Below are 17,347 nucleotides of genomic sequence, written 5' to 3' on the forward strand. Positions count from 1 at the left end.
TTCCCTCTACATAAATTAGTATCTAATTGTTTTCCCTCAAATTCTCTTTAAAATGCTATGTTTGCATTTATTTAATCATGTGTGGACATTTTGCTCTGTTATTCCCACATGATGGATATTACATGGACAGGCAAGAAATATATAACATAGTATTAGAAGTGAGAAAATGTGTAATAGGATGTACAGTATAAAAGTGAATTGAAAAAATCTATGTCAATGTTGTGCAACAGAAAAATCTAGTGTATACACATGGAAATACACCTTTCTTTATAGTTTTGTGTTTCCTTTACAGCAGTGCTGTCCAACCGGCGGCCCGCTTGCTCCATGCAGTGGCAGCGCTATAAAGCCCCCTGAGTCCCCAGAGCAGAGAGGACTGCTGAAATGTTAACAGCACCAGCCCCCCCCCCCCCCCCACTTGGGGCCTCTAACACATCTCAGATCGGCGGAAAACAAGAGATAGGAGCCAGATTAAACTTTAAATGCTGGACGTGACCGATTATGTCACTTCCTGCATTTGAATTAACTGCGCGGCTCCAGCCCCTGGCAGCCGTCCCGTGCCCTCGCCACAGCTCCGGTGGCTCCCGGTGCAGAGGTCAGGTCGGCATCTGCTTGCGATTCTCCATGCCTCTGATGCTTCTGATGAGTCGTTGATCGACGAAACTAGTAAGGCGGAGTCAGACACGGAAGAGATCTACACGTGGAGGGCGGCGTGACCAGGAGTGGAGGGGATCGGCGGTACTGTGTGCACGGCGGTAACGCCCCTCCAGATCAAGGGATCGCTTTGCCTACCGGCCTGCATAAAAGGGGAGAGCCCGGGAAACTCTATGCGCTAATTCCCATGTGTCATCTGTAAGTGCAATTGTATTTTAAAGTTTTAATTAAAGTCGCAGTTTTACACTATTGGGAGCCTTTTTTGTTGAGGTATATGGGACGAGGATACAAGCTAAAGGAAGATTACAGCCATTGTCACTGGGTGAGGGACGACCAGGGAACAGTCCCAAGGCCTGAATAGACCTGGCATAGGTCGCACCACCTCGTGAGTTGCTAACTTAGGGTGTGGTGGTGGTGTTTTATTCCATCTACGTGGTCAAACTTTATGCACAGATAAGGAAAAATAGGAATTATAAACTGAATATGAAAACTTTTGATCCAGTGAAACATAGAGACTCGTGTATATGCTTCTCTCGAAATTTAACTTTTTAATGTGGAGTTTGGAAGTGGATTATCTTACATGATAATTGACTCTGTGATAGGTGGCGTATTTATATCTCCTCAGTGAAGCATAGATACTGTGGGGTATTTTAAAGTTCTAATTAAAGTCTCAGTTTACATACACATGTACATGGGACGAGGATACAAGTTTAAGGAAGATTACAGCCATTGCCACTGGGTGAGGGACGACCAGGGAACAGTCCCAAGGCCTGAATAGACCTGGCATAGGTTGCACCACACGGTGAGTTGCTGACTCAGGGTGTGGTGGTGGTGTTTTATTCTATCTACATGGTCAAACTTTATGCACAGACAAGGAAAAATAGGAATTATATGCTGAATATGAACATTTTTGATCCAGTGAAACATAGAGACTCAAGTGTATATGCTTCTCTCGAAATTTAGCTTTTTAATGTGGAGTTTGGAAATGGACTACCTTATTTGATCATTGACTCTGTGATAGGTGGTGTATGTATATATCCTCAGTGAAGCACAGAAACTGTGGGGTGTATGTTTCTCTGTCATAGTGGATGGTGGAATTTGGAATTGCGCCATTCTGCTTAGATCTGCCTTAGACATCTGAACTGTTATGTATACAGTGGCTTGCAAAAGTATTCGGCCCCCTTGAAGTTTTCCACATTTTGTCACATTACTGCCACAAACATGAATAAATTGTACTGGAAATTTCACATGAAAGACCAATACAAAGTGCTGTACACGTGAGAAGTGGAATGAAAATCATACATGATTCCAAACATTTTTCACAAATAAATAACTGCAAAGTGGGGTGTGCTTAATTATTCAGCCCCTTTTGGTCTGAGTGCAGTCAGTTGCCCATCGACATTGCCTGATGAGTGCTAATGACTAAATAGAGTGCACCTGTGTGTAATCTAATGTCAGTACAAATACAGCTGCTCTGTGACAGCCTCAGAGGTTGTCTAAGAGAATATTGGGAGCAACAACACCATGAAGTCCAAAGAACACACCAGACAGGTCAGGGATAAGGTTATTGAGAAATTTGAAGCAGGCTTAGGCTACAAAAAGATTTCCAAAGCCTTGAACATCCCATGGAGCACTGTTCAAGCGATCATTCAGAAATGGAAGGAGTATGGCACAACTGTAAACCTACCAAGACAAGGCCATCCACCTAAACTCACAGGCTGAACAAGGAGAGCGCTAATCAGAAATGCAGTCAAGAGGCCCATGGTGACTCTGGACGAGCTGCAGAGATCTACAGCTCAGGTGGGAGACTCTGTCCATAGGACAACTAATAGTTGTGCACTGCACAAAGTTGGCCTTTATGGAAGAGTGGCAAGAAGGAAGCCATTGTTAGCAGAAAAGTATAAGAAGTCCCATTTGCAGTTTGCCACAAGCCATGTGGGGGACACAGCAAACATGTGGAAGAAGGTTCTCTAGTCAGATGAGACCAAAATTGAACTTTTTGGCCAGAATGCAAAACGCTATGTGTGGCAGAAAACTAACACTGCACATCACTCTGAACACACCATCCCCACTGTCAAATATGGTGGTGGCAGCATCATGCTCGGGGGGTGCATCTCTTCAGCAGGGACAGGGAAGCTGGTCAGAGTTGATGGGAGGATGGATGGAGCCAAATACAGGGCAATCTTGGAAGATAACCTCTTGGAGTCTGCAAAAGGCTTGAGACTGGGACGGAGGTTCACCTTCCAGCAGGACAACTACCCTAAACATAAAGCCAGGGCAACAATGGAATGGTTTAAAACAAAACATATCCATGTGTTAGAATGGCCCAGTCAAAGTCCAGATCTAATTCCAATCGAGAATCTGTGGCAAGAACTGAAAACTGTTCACTAACGCTGTCCATCTAATCTGACTGAGCTGGAGCTGTTTTGCAAAGAAGAATGGGCAAGGACTTCAGTCTCTAGATATACAGAGCTGGTAGAGACATACCCTAAAGACTGGCAGCTGTAATTGCAGCAAAAGGTGGTTCTACAAAGTATTGACTCAGGGGGCCGAATAATTACGCACACCCCACTTTGCAGTTATTTATTTGTAAAAAATGCTTGGAATCATGTATGATTTTCGTTCCACTTCTCGCGTTTACACCACTTTGGATTGGTCTTTCACGTGGAATTCCAATAAAATTGATTCATGTTTGTGGCAGTAATGTGACAAAATATGGAAAACTTCAAGGGGCCGAATACTTTTGCAAGCCACTGTAGATGTGATATTGCTGTGAGCACCACCTATGGTGATTTGATTCTCCATGCAGCTCACTGAGTCGCACTGACGTCATCCTGACTGTACTGCGCAGGCGCAGAACTACTGCGCCTGCGCAGTGCAGTCCGGATGGCGTCACTGTGTCTCAGTGAGCTGCTTGTGCAGTGGACATCCTGCAGCACAGTGGACATCCTGCAGGCGCAGTGGACATCCTGCGCCGGAGGGGACCACAGGCGGTGAGCGGAGCTGTGGCGAGGGCACAGGATGGCTGCCAGGGGCTGGAGGAAGCCCCGGTTAAATACATTTTTGCTTTTTCAAACGACCTTGGATGTGTCCTTTAGACCAGAATGTATTTGCAAATTATTCAGCTTTATGTGAGCAAGAAAGATCTTTATTGATGTATCACTCCTCAATATTCAACCCTTTGTGTCCCTAATTTACTGTATTTTCTTATGTATAAGACGCTATGGAATATAAGACGCACCTAGGTTTAGAGGGCAAAAAACAGTGTCCCCAATGTGTCCCCTTGTGTACCCTTCTATCCCCTGTGTGCCCCTTCTGTCTTTTTTTTTTTAAACAAAACAAGGCTTTATTGAGTGCATATAAAATACAAGTTTGTACAACAGGTAGCAAGGAAAGGACGTAAATGTATACAGCGATGTTTTAAGCTTTTACATTTGAATACAGTGGTAAAAATAATTGCAGATATTGCAGTGTACTTAGACTTAAGGATAAATATACAATAGGAGAAAAAACATTAGTTTATAATGTATAATACCACTGATACAGACTTTTACGGTAAGGTGCTGTCTGAGGGATGGGGCATATCTACACAGGGAGTAGTGTGATCAATAGGTGTCTTGTAGATCCTGCTTGAAGTTACAGGTAATACCTTTTATAACAACTTAGGGGCCTAGAAAGGCACGGGTACATTGAGAAAATGGGCTCTTGTACATTAGTTTTTCCATTTATCCCAGATACGGAGGAATTTAGTGGTGGTACCTCTGTGAGCGTATATGAGTTTTTTGTATGGTAGGGAGCTATTAACTCTTTTTATCCAATTGGCGACCAGAGGAGGCGCGGGCGCTAGCCATCTGCACGCCACCTCCTGTCTAGCCATGAACAAAGTTTCGGACATGAGGGTCTTTAAAGAAGAATCCAGGCCCTCATCTTGTATAACTCCCAGTAAACATAGTATTGGGTCCCGTGGAACAGGACATCCCATCTTATCGTGCAGGAATTTGGTGACTTGAGCCCAGTAGCTTGACAGGTAAGGACATTCCCATAAAAGATGTAGAAAGGAGGGGGAGACTGACTGGCATTTGGGGCAAATATCTGGCGAGGAGGGGCTAAATTTATGCATTCTAGCCGGGGTAAGGTAGGATTGGTGCAAAATATACAGCTGAGTGACACGGTCACGCACACAGGGAGAGGATTTTTTAACCGCTAGCAATGCGTCCTCCCAGTCGTCATCCTCTATATCAATGCCAGCTGCCTCCCACCTCTGCCTGGAGGGCAGTGTGCGTTCCACAGCTTTGTTACCAATTAGTTCCTTATAAATAGTGCCTATAAGATGCGGGCTAGGCCCATTGGAGATGATATCCATTATGGGCAGAGTGAAAGTCTTGATGGAGGAGGCACGGAATTGGCACATGAAGGCATGTTGTAACTGCATGTGTCTGAAGTACTGTTTACGGGGGACTTTAAATTTATCTATCAATACCTGGAGAGAGCTTAATTGGCCTCTCGTCAAGATTTGGCCCAAGAACACAATTCCTAGGCTAGTCCAGAACTTAGGGTCGGGTACCTTAAGGAACTCTGGCAAGGAGGGATTGTTCCATAGGGGAGTGTGGTAGTTGTATCCATCTAGATTGTATTCCCTGCAAACACACTTCCACACCCCAACAGCCTGGCCCAGTACAGTGTTGCTACGCCTCTCCCCGGGCAGTGACGCTGCAAGAGTGTCCAATACAAGGCTTTCTTTGTGTGGATCAAGGTTGTACCCCAGGGTCTCAGCATTAATAGCATGTGGAACGACAAACCATTCTGCCATATGCTGCAGTTGAGATGCTAGGTAGTATTTATGAAATGACGGGAGAGCTATGCCACCCATATCACTCGAGTTTTGCAAAACTGAGTAGCGTAGCTTGGATCTGCCGTTGTTCCAAATAAAAGCAAGCAACACTGCCCTGAGCCGTCTGAAGAAACACTGTGGAATGTATATTGGTGTGTGGTGTAGCATATACAGAATTTTCGGAAGTAGAACCATCTTTATTAAATTTGTGCGCCCAATCACAGAGAGGGGGAGTTTAGACCAGGACCTACATCTAGTTTGCACTAGCGGGATCAGCCCGTAGATTTCATTAGCCAGGTAGTGTTTTGGGTCTTTATTTATCTGAACGCCTAAGTATTTAAAGGTTTGTACTAACTTTAGGGGGGTGTCATATGAGGATGAGTGGGTGTCTTGGGAGTCTAGCGCTAGTATCATGGATTTGGATTTATTAACATGTAGGCCCGAGTAGTAACCGGACTCATCTATAATATCTAGTGCACAGGAGAGGGAGGGGCCTCCATCTGCTAGGTATAAAACAGTGTCGTCTGCGTACATACTGATTTTGTCTTCTGTGTTCTGGGTTTTAAATCCCGTTACGCCAGGGTGTGCTCTAATTCTGTGTGCCATTGGTTCTGCCACCAGGCCCCTTCTGTCTTTAGTGTGTCCCCATGTGTCCTCTTCCGTCCCCTTTGAGCAGAGCTACAATTCACGTGACCGGCAGTAACAGAGTGGAGCGAGACAAGCCAATCTGAAGCTGGATAGGTGTGAGCAGCTACCCAGGAGCTAAACACCCACAGTGACCTATACGCATGTCATATCTGATGTTTGTAAGTGCGGTTTCATCTTGTTTTGTTAATTTTTAATTAAACTTTTTCCTGAATTACGCTATGGGAGTTTCTGCTTGAGTTTTAGTGACATTGGGAACTCTGATACCTCTTACCCACAATGCGCATGATTTTTACCTCCAGACATATAGGAGGCCGACAGGGTGAGTGTGAGCACATAGGAGGAGTGACCCAGCACTGGCACTGCATGTTTTTTGGGCCACCTAGGTGAAGTTGGAACGTTATCCCATGGTGTTGGTGGAGGCACATTATCTTAAAGTGATATGCTATGATATGTCCTCTTTTTGATTTATTGTATATCATATCCTGTGCTGGTTATACGTTGCATAAGATGAAGATTACCCATACTGAGGATTAGTGGATTTGTTGGATTGAGAGACTGGACTATATGTGATCAATTATTGGATGATGCTCTTTCTTCCCTTTTTTTCTGTTATAGACTGAGAGCGCGTACTTAAAAGTTTTATTGATCATTTGCATTGTGGACAGCATTGTGTCAGTACGTGATCCACAGTGGTGGCAATATGTCTTAGTAGTGTCCTGAGCACATGCATATATTTGTTATTTGTATTTTATGTATTAACAAATTACAACAACTGTAAAAGCTAACACATATCATGTGTATTTGTTAATGATCAGCTTGACCTCTTAACATACTGTATATCTAGTGATAACCATTGTACAGCTGTGTAATGTGAACAAATTTGTGTCAATAAGGGCTTATTGCCACCTCTGGCTAATGTGTTCTGACAGCTGGACAGTAATAATTAAGGTTGCTTGGTAACAGGAAATTACAGCCAGTGATAACATTATGCATCTGAGGGATGGGTCCGTACCCTGGGGTCATTAAACTATGGTCTATAACTGGGCAACAGGGTCATACAGAGGTTCTAAAAAAATATTGCATGCTTCTGTTCACTATTTCCAAACAATAATATATCATCAGCTATGTAAACTATTCTTATTCCTGGTAAATCATTAAGTGATAGAGTTTCACTGCTAAAATGTCATCATCTAGAAATTATCTTGATAAGCAAAATAAGTTGATATTTACTTTATAATAACGTGCAAAGAGCACTGAAATGTTAGGGCTGGTTCACATTGCAAGAACTTTTTAAGCACTAGTGATTTTAAAAGCTCTTGTTAATGCAATGCTATGGGTAATTTTTATAAAATCACATTCCTCAAGTGAGAACACACACATAGCATTACATTAGCAAGAGCTTTTAAAGGACTTACGTTGGCCTCGTAAGTCCTTTAAGATCACCAGCACTTGCAGTGTGAACCAGCCCTATAAAGAACAGTTCTATCACAGCAGTTTCCAGCAGTTTAATGCAGCCAATCCAACAAAAGATAATAATCTAGGCAAATGTTCACTGCAGTTCATATGTTGCTCTTTTCCTTATTGAGATTTACAAAATTGATTTACCCGTTGCTGTTCCAGGATGTAGATTCTACGCCCTAATTAGTCCTGCTATATGTTCCAGGATGTAGAATCTACATCCTGCTTTAAAATCCACTGCCTGCCGCTGCTCATCCATGTGCGCGCATGTGTCCTAGCTAATAACAACAATCATTCAATAAAGTTAGGGGGAAAAAGTGTATTTTTTTTTTAAAGTGACATGTTCCAAATAAAATAAAAAGTGATTTTGTTTTTTTAATCCCTAGTTAGTTTTTAAAGAGACTCTGAAGCCTAGAAAAAAACAGGGTTTTACTTTAAAAGCCTGTTTAACATAATTGCTGTACCTAAAACCCCGCATTACCACGGCTGAAAACTCCATAAATCACCCCAAACTCCCTTGGCAAAAATCCACGACTTTCCTGGTCATGGATTTTGCTGCCCGCAGTGCCCGGGGGGAGGCAGAGCTTTGGGCTGTAGTTTTGCCTCCATGCGCGTCAATCCGCGTGTATCTCCGCCTCGCCCCTGCCCCTCTCAGTGAAGGAAGACTGAGAGGGGCGGGCGGAGGCGGCGATCAGCGCCAATTGACGAGAGTAGAGGTAGAGCTACAGCGCAAAACTCTGCCTCTACAAGGAAGGAGCCCTGCAATGTGTCCCAGGGAGTTTGGGGTGATTTATGGAGTTTTCAGCCGCGGGGATGTGGCGTTTCAGGTAGGGTAATTATGTTAAACAGGTTTTTAAAGTAAAAGGCTTCAGAGTCTCTTTAACCACAGCCTAGCCTATTAACCCATTATCAACCTCTGCAATACATACAGCTGTTTATAAACTTTTAATGACTTCCGGCTGTAGGGATGGATTGCGATTGCTAAGGCGAAAGTTTGGGGCCCCAATTCTCTACAGATGTATCGCTCTGCTGTTGCCTAGCATTGCATCTGTATAGCACTATGGCTCCTGAACTTTCGCCCTAGCGAAGGCTTCCTTTTGCTACAGATGCGCAGGCTGGGGATAATTGTCCACCACATACTCAGCTAGTAATAAAATATGTCATATTGTTTTAACCGGGAAGAGCCAAATAATTTTTGATAACTGTTGGACAAGTCATGTGAAAATTAGGAACAATGAAAAATGGGTATTTTCTGCATTTACGCCTTAGCCAACCCTCAGCCAACAAGGATTGTAAATCTGACAAGGCCATTACATCTCTTGGAGTAGTATTGGGGGGGGGAAACTAAATTTCCTATGGTTTGAGGGACAACTTTTTCCACACTTGATCCATATATGCGGTGAATGTTCATCTTGCTCATTCTTATGCTGGTGGCAGAGAGATTCCAGACAGAGTGTGAACCTGTAGACCCCCAGACAACAAAACCACATCACCAGACACTACCGTGAGGGCAGTCCCTTCTTACACATTATTCCTCTTGATCTCCTTCTCTCCCTCCTTGTTTTTGTTTTTCTAAAGGGACATTTTTAGGTTTAGATCCCCGTTTCTCTTCCTCAGAATCTGAACCTGACTCCGAGGTCCAGTGAACCCTCTTCGGTTTTCATGGCTTCCTTTTCTTATAAGTCTTAGGTCTACAATCCCGTTGGACCAGGGGCGTAACTAGAAATCACAGGGCCCCCTGCAAAACTTTGGATGGGGTCCCCTCCCACCAAACCCAAAACAATTAGAACAATTGTGCAGGGAGCAGAACGTTTTTTCTCTCCTTGCCCTTAGTTGTCAGTCTCTCAGGACGGCGCCCCCTATGGCTTCTAGGCCCCCCTGCAGGTGCATCCCTTGTTGGACCCAATCAAATTCTCGTTCTAACATAGTCTTCCTGATATCTAAGGTATATTTTTAATTCCCTCTTCTTTACTTCCCTCTGTACTGTAATGAGACATTTCTCTATTTTGTTAATAATCTTATCAGCTTTGTCCCCTATTGCAACTTTATATAGCGTATCTTTTAAAACATTCAACTGCTCCGACACTTTGTCGTACTCCTGTTCGGATCGTTCAAGGGCCAATCCCATTAGCACTTGAGCATGTTCAAGGTAGGCAAACTCCCACTTACAAAGGTAGAGTCATCGTTATATTCTGCAGGAGGTTTATAACTGTGGAAACCTCGTGAAGCATAGCCTTTCCCCTTGTATCTTTTAAAAGATGGAATAGTCCAGCAAATCCAAACCTCTGTTTCAGATGCCTTGAACAATTTATGTTCTAATCATCTGGTATATAGCTTTCTATGCAAGGGTGTTACACTATTATCATCTGAAAAATAAGTCTCCTAGTCAGACCTCTCAAGGTGGCCACACACCATACAATTTTTTTATTTTGATTCAATTTGAGCATTTCGATTCAATTTTCCGATTGATTGCAAGTTTCGACCAGAATTTTCAAGGTACCACGCGTTACATAGTTACCAGGGCCGGATTTACAGCTCAGGAGCCTGTAGGCACAGAAGTTCTGGCGCCCTAAGCCCCGCCCCTCGGCACAAGCCACACCCCTTAATAAATAAAGCCACTACCAGAGCTAAAGTTGTATGTTTTACTGCCCAAGGCCTACTATCTCCAGCTAGGGCCATTTATGGGAAAAAGGGTAAAATTAAGTACCAGGTTAGGGTTACCAATAGCAAGATTAGAGTGACTAAATTGACAGTCAGTGACATGACTATGTACTCTGTACAATGCTGCAGAAGATGTCAGTGCTATATAAATACATAATAATAATATGGTAGGACATTAGACTATGACTATGGTAGGGATTAGATTGTGAGCTCCTCTGAGGACAGTCAGTGACATGCCTATATACTCTGTAAAGTGCTTAAGAAGATGTCAGTGCTATATAAATACATTATAATAATAATATGGTAGGACGTTAGACTATGACTATGGTAGGATTAGAGTGTGAGCTCCTCTGAGGACAGTCAGTGACATGACTATGTACTCTGTAATGTGCTGCAGAAGCTGTCAGTGCTATATAAATGCATAATAATAATATGGTAGGACATTAGACTATGACTATGGTAGGATTAGATTGTGAGCTCCTGAGGACAGTCAGTGACATGACTATGTACTCTGTAATGTGCTGCAGAAGATGTCAGTGCTATATAAATACATAATAATAATATGGTAGGACATTACACTATGGCTATGGTAGGATTAGAGTGTGAGCTCTTCTGAGGACAGTCAGTGACATGACTATGTACTCTGTAAAGTGCTGCAGAAGCTGTCAGTGCTATATAAATACATAATATTGTAGGTAGGCTATTAACCAATGACTATGGTAGGAATTAGGGCCTTTTTTCACTAGGTGTGATCTGCTTTAGAATGCAGATTGCAGCAGTTTTGCTGATCGCTAGAGCATTGTGATTTACATGTAGATCGCGGTGCTCATTTCCCACTAGTGAGCGCTGCTTTTTTTTCCACAAGCAATAGTAGGCTAGCGCAATTCTTCTCGCAATTGCGTTCCGTTCCCAATTGATATAAGGTGCAATGTCATTAAGTTGGAAAAGCAGCCAGTGGGATTAATTCTACATATAGTACAGTAGAATAATATTTTTACCTTTCTTTTTGCTGGGGAGCTGATTAGAGACAATGGCTGAAAGGGGAAGGGGGAGGAGACATAGATAGATGTGAGAGCCAGAAGTAAGGGAAATATGAGGGGATCAGGAAAGACAGAGCAAGAGGGGGAAATACAGGAGGGGAAATGGAATAAATACAGAGGAGACAGACAATGTGGAAATAAAGAAGAGTTATCTCACCAGTTATATTTGGCAGGGACATGTTGAGTCTGACTGAGAAAGTCTGCCACCATAATAACCCTCCACCTGGAGATGCAGAGCCCATCAGAGAGAGGTGACCACATGATGGGAGGAGGGAGAGAGGGGGGACCAGGAAGCATGCAGCCGGCAAGTTATCTTTTGATCTAACTTGTCCGGAGCTCACACAGTGCCTGTCCCCCTCGCTACAGACATCAGCTAAAAGAAGCCAGCAACGTGTTACAATGTGCATCACTAAGCTCTGTAACACTGCACTGGCTGCACTATTGATTAATCATCCTGATCAGATTAATTAATAATGCAAGGTAGTGGGTGTCACAGGAGGCAGTATATGCACATGGTATCAGGAGGACACTACTACCAATTATGAGATGGCATGCTTAAGAGCAAACAGTATGACGGCCACTTACGGTGTCTAGTCGCCTGAGTGCCGCAGCTGACAGCCTGTGACAGCAAGTCAGTCTCACTCTCCAGGGACCACCAGGGCACTGGCACACAATGTCTCATGTGTGCAAAGACAGCTTCACTGGCGCACGGAAGGGGTTGTTCCGGGTGTCTGGAACCACCCCCTTGCACCCAGACTGGAAGTGCCTCCGGAATCTGAGCAGCGGCAGCCACTGAATGTAATAGTGCAGCTGCCGCTTGCTCATGTGTGTGCGCAGTAGGGGGGCCCGGGGCCCGCTAGCCGTGTGGGGGGGAGCGCTGTCACCCTCCCTATTGAGGGACCCCCCAGCCAGATATGCTGCTTCTTCCCCGCAGCCCCGCAGTCTCCCGGAGGCAGATCAGGGCTACGGCAAGATGGCTGCCGAAGCCCTGCTCTGGAGACTGTGTCTCCAGTACAGGGCTTCGGGAGCCATCTTGCCGTAGCCCTGCACTCTGCCTGTCAGCACGGGAGATGTGCTGCAGGAGGATCATCGGGGAGCTGGTGCCAGATGCCAGGAGAGGAGAAGACTTCTGTCAGGTAAGTGATTTGTTTTTTTTTCACAGGTGCATTTTTTTTCTAGTTTCTGCTGCCCACATTACGATTTTCAGGTGTCTGCTGCCCACATTACGATTTTCAGGTGTCTGCTGCCCACATTACGATTTTCAGGTGTCTGCTGCCCACATTACGATTTTCTGGTCACTGCTGCCCACATTGCGATTTTCAGGTGTCTGCTGCCCATATTATGACTTTCAGGTGTCTGCTGCCCATATTACGATTTTCTGGTCACTGCTGCCCACATTGCGATTTTCAGGTGTCTGCTGCCCACATTACGATTTTCTGGTCTCTGCTGCCCACATTGCGATTTTCAGGTGTCTGCTGCCCACATTACGATTTTCAGGTGTCTGCTGCCCACATTACGATTTTCTGGTCACTGCTGCCCACATTGCGATTTTTAGTTGTCTGCTGCCCACATTATGATTTTCAGGTGTCTGCTGCCCACATTGCGATTTTCAGGTGTCTGCTGCCCACATTACGATTTTCAGGTGTCTGCTGCCCACATTACGATTTTCATGTGACTGCTGCCCACATTACGATTTTCTGGTCACTGCTGCCCACATTGCGATTTTCAGGTGTCTGCTGCCCACATTACGATTTTCATGTGACTGCTGCCCACATTACGATTTTCTGGTCACTGCTGCCCACATTACGATTTTCTGGTCACTGCTGCCCACATTGCGATTTTCAGGTGTCTGCTGCCCACATTGCGATTTTCAGGTGTCTGCTGCCCACATTACGATTTTCAGGTGACTGCTGCCCACATTGCGATTTTCAGGTGTCTGCTGCCCACATTGCGATTTTCAGGTGTCTGCTGCCCACATTACGATTTTCTGGTCACTGCTGCCCACATTGCGATTTTCTGATGACTGCTGCCAACATTGCGATTTTCAGGTGTCTGCTGCCCACATTGCGATTTTCAGGTGTCTGCTGCCCACATTACGATTTTCTGGTCACTGCTGCCCACACATTGCGATTTTCTGGTGCCTGCTGCCCACATTGTGATTTTCTGGTGACTGCTGCCCACTTTACGATTATTTTCTGATGACTGCTGGCTGCTGCCCACATTACGATTATTTTCTGATGGCTGCTGCCCACATTACGATTATATATATACACTGGCTGTATGCAGGGGGAACTTGCTATATACACTGGCTATATGCAGGGGGATCTGGCTATATACACTGGCTATATGCAGGGGGAGGCATCTGGCTGCATACAGTGGGTATATGGGTATATACAGGGGGGGGGATCTCTGGCTATATATACAGGGGATCTGACTATATACACTGGCCATATATACAAGGGGGATCTGGCGAAATACAAGTGGGAATGTACTGAACGTGGAGTTATCTGGCTATATACTATAAATGGGGATCATATGGTTACTTATCCTAACTGGGGGGGGGGCCTCATCTGGCTACCTGTGTGATAAATGGGGGTCATCTGGTCACCTATACTAAAGAGGGGTGGGGTAATTTCGTTATCCATAATAAAGGGGGGTTATCTGGCTACTTAATCACTGCCACATTATATATATTTTGGCGAAACGCTACTGCATCATGTGTATTTTGTAGGGAAACACTGCGCATTGTGTGTATTTTGTGGAGAAATGCTGTGCATCATGTGGATTTTGTGGGCAAACGCATGCGCGGTAGTGTGCGGCTTGCCAAAAGAGACCTATCAGGAACCCCCCCCTTGAAAATCCTGGATTTGCCCCTGGGGGGGCGGAGCTATAATGTATATAGTGCAGCCGGGCTATCTCATACCTACAGAAGCAGAGCTGTTTCGTCCGTCCCCCTCCCCGCCTGTCACTTAAATACACATGCTGGTTGGGTGCTTTTAGTACAGGACAGGAGAGGGGGGGCGGAGCTTTTTGCCTACCTGTGCCGCTCGATTTGTCCCTCTCATCCACCCCCTCCATCGGACTCTGGGCGCACCGGGCAGACAGGCTAATTAGTCTGTGCAACTTGTCCAGGAAGTGATGCCCCATTGCTTTGGCCGCCTACGTGGTTCCTCAAACTCTCAGCCAGAGACAATCGCACCGCCCCCTGCTGCCTATGCACGCAGCTGTTCACTCAAGATAAAGCGCTGCGTGCAGGCATGGATACGGCGGCCGGTGGGCGGGGAGAGCGGCACGTAATAACTCTGTGCGTGTGAGTCTCTAGCCGCCCGCCCCTCACTCACTTGCGGCCGCCGGAGTCTATGATGAAAGTAAGGAGGCGAGCGGCGGCTTTTGCGTTTCAGGCTGTTAAATTTAAAGGGGACATTATATAAACCCGCCCCTTGACCAATCAGGCGCTTGTAGGCACGTGCCTAGAGTGCCTTATGGTAAATCCGGCCCTGATAGTTACAGTGGGATGCGAAAGTTTCGGCAACATTGTTAATCGTCATGACTTTCCTGTATAAATCCTTGGTTGTTACAATAAAAAATGTCAGTTAAATATATCATATGGGAGACACACACAGTGATATTTGAGAAGTGAAATTAAGTTTATTGGATTTACAGAAAGTGTGCAATAATTGTTTGAACAAAATTAGGCAGGTGCATAAATTTAGGCACCACAAAGAAGAAATGAAATCAATATTTATTAGATTCTCCTTTTGCAGAAATTATAGCCTCTAAACACTTCCTGTAGGTTCCAATGAGGGTCTAGATTCTGGTCGAAGGTATTTTGGACCACTCCTCTTTACAAAACATCTCTAGTTCATTCAGGTTTGATGGCTTCCAAGCATGGGCAGCTCTCTTTAACTCACACAATAGATTTTCAATTATATTCAGGTATGGGGACTGAGATGGCTATTCCAGAATGTTGTACTGTACTTGTTTCTCTGCATGAATGCCTTAGTGCATTTTGAGCAGTGTTTAGGGCCGTCGTCTTGTTGAAATATCCAGACCTGGTGCAGCTTCAGCTTTGTCACTGATTCCTGGACATTGGTCTTCAGAATCTACTGATACTGAGTGGAATCCATGCGTCCCTCAACTTTGACAAGATTCCCAGTCCCTGCACTATTCGCACAGCCCCACAGCATGATGGAACCACCACCATATTTTACTGTAGGTAGCAGGTTTTTACATGGAATGCTGTGTTGTTTTCCTCCATGAATAACACCCCTTGTTATGCCCAAATAACTCAATTTTAGTTTCATCAGTCCACAGCACCTTATTCCAAAATGAAGCTGGCTTGTCCAAATGTTCTTTAGCATACCTCAAATGGCTCTGTTTGTGCTGTGGTTGGAGAAAATGCTTCCTCTGCATTCCTCTGCATACAGCATTTCCTTGTGTATAGTGACTCTATCTGCAGCAAGATTATGTGGTAGGTATTTGGTGCTGGTCTGTTGGTAGACTCTGACTGTTCTCACCATCCGTCGCTTCTGTTTATCCGAGATTTTTCTTGGTCTGCCACTTTGAGCCTTAACTTGAACTGAGCCTGTGGTCTTCCATTTCCTCAATGTGTTCCTAACTGTGGAAACAGACAGCTGAAATCTCTAAAACAGCTTTCTGTATTCTTCCCCTAAACCATGATGGTGAACAATCTTTGTCTTTAGGTCATTTGAGAGTTGTTTTGAGACCCCTATGTTGCTACTCTTCAGAGAAAATTAAAAGAGGAGGGAAAGACTTCTGGTTCCGGCGCCTGCATGAACGGACGCAACTGAGAGGAGCTCCGAGCAGCCGTCCCAGAAACAGTGGCTTTGCCACACCTAAACGCCCTGCGATAGAAACGGAGGGTGGCCCACAGTCCACAACCACCAGACTAGAAGCCTTCAAAATCGCCGCAGACATCCACGAACGGAGACAGGCAGGAGATTTTCGTGCGGAGTACCCAGCCCAAAATGGCGCCACCGCCGGAAAAGAAGCAAGCAAGCTCTCTTGGCAAAGACAAAGATGATGGAGACTGGGGAACAGACTCGGACGAATTCGAGGAGAGACCGCGCACTCACCTCAAAGATGCCGACCATTGGCGTATCGCTAAAGAGGTAGCAAACCGCATTGCACCAGACTTACAAACGATAGTGGAGGCCGCAGTCACGAGGTCTCTGGCGGCCATTAACCAAAAGTTGCAGAAGCACTCCAAGCAGATCCATGAGGCAGAAACTAGACTTGAGCGCTGCGAAACAGATCTACAAAAAGCCCAAAACACCATCAAAGATCTGACCACTGAAAACATAGGCTTTAAAGAAAAACTTGACGACCTGGAGAACCGCTCACGTCGCAACAATTTAAGAATTATTGGAGTGCCCGAGTCGTGCAAGCCGGGGGACCTACAGTCACTCTGTGAAAACACCATACCAGAGGCCTTAAAGATCATAGCCCCACTACGAGTGGAGAGAGCACACAGAGTGGGACCTCACAAAGAAAACAACGTAAAGTCCTCAAGAACTGTGATCGTCAGATACTTGGATTACAATGACAAAATGAAAATACTAAATGCATACAAGGCCCTGAGGGAATCCTTTAAACTATCTGGGATGACTTTACGCATATTCAACGACTATTCAGCAGAGGTCACAAAAAAGCGCCAGCTCTTCAGTGCAGTCTGCACAGAACTCTATCATCGACAGATGAAATTTGCTCTGCTCTATCCGGCATTGCTTAAAGTCACGGAAGAAGATAACAACATCTTGTTCTTTCGGGAACCAAAAGAAGCCCGTACGTACCTTAAAAACCTGCCACCGCTACTACCACCGGCGGAATTCGCAGAAGGAGATGGGTAAAGTACGGAAACAGATACAAGTTTGTCACGCTGGGCAGGTGTGCCCCTGCTTAAAGTACTGAAACACTGTTTGTCTCTTGTTCTTTTTCTTTCCATTTTTCTTTTTATTTCTTTCTTATATATCACCGAAATGTGAATCTGTTGTTTATCTAGCTTAACCTCGGTTAATATGGTGGACAAACTGTACCT

The sequence above is a fragment of the Hyperolius riggenbachi genome, chromosome 6 (genome assembly GCF_040937935.1).
Source record: "Hyperolius riggenbachi isolate aHypRig1 chromosome 6, aHypRig1.pri, whole genome shotgun sequence".
NCBI classification, from domain to species: Eukaryota; Metazoa; Chordata; class Amphibia; order Anura; family Hyperoliidae; genus Hyperolius; species Hyperolius riggenbachi.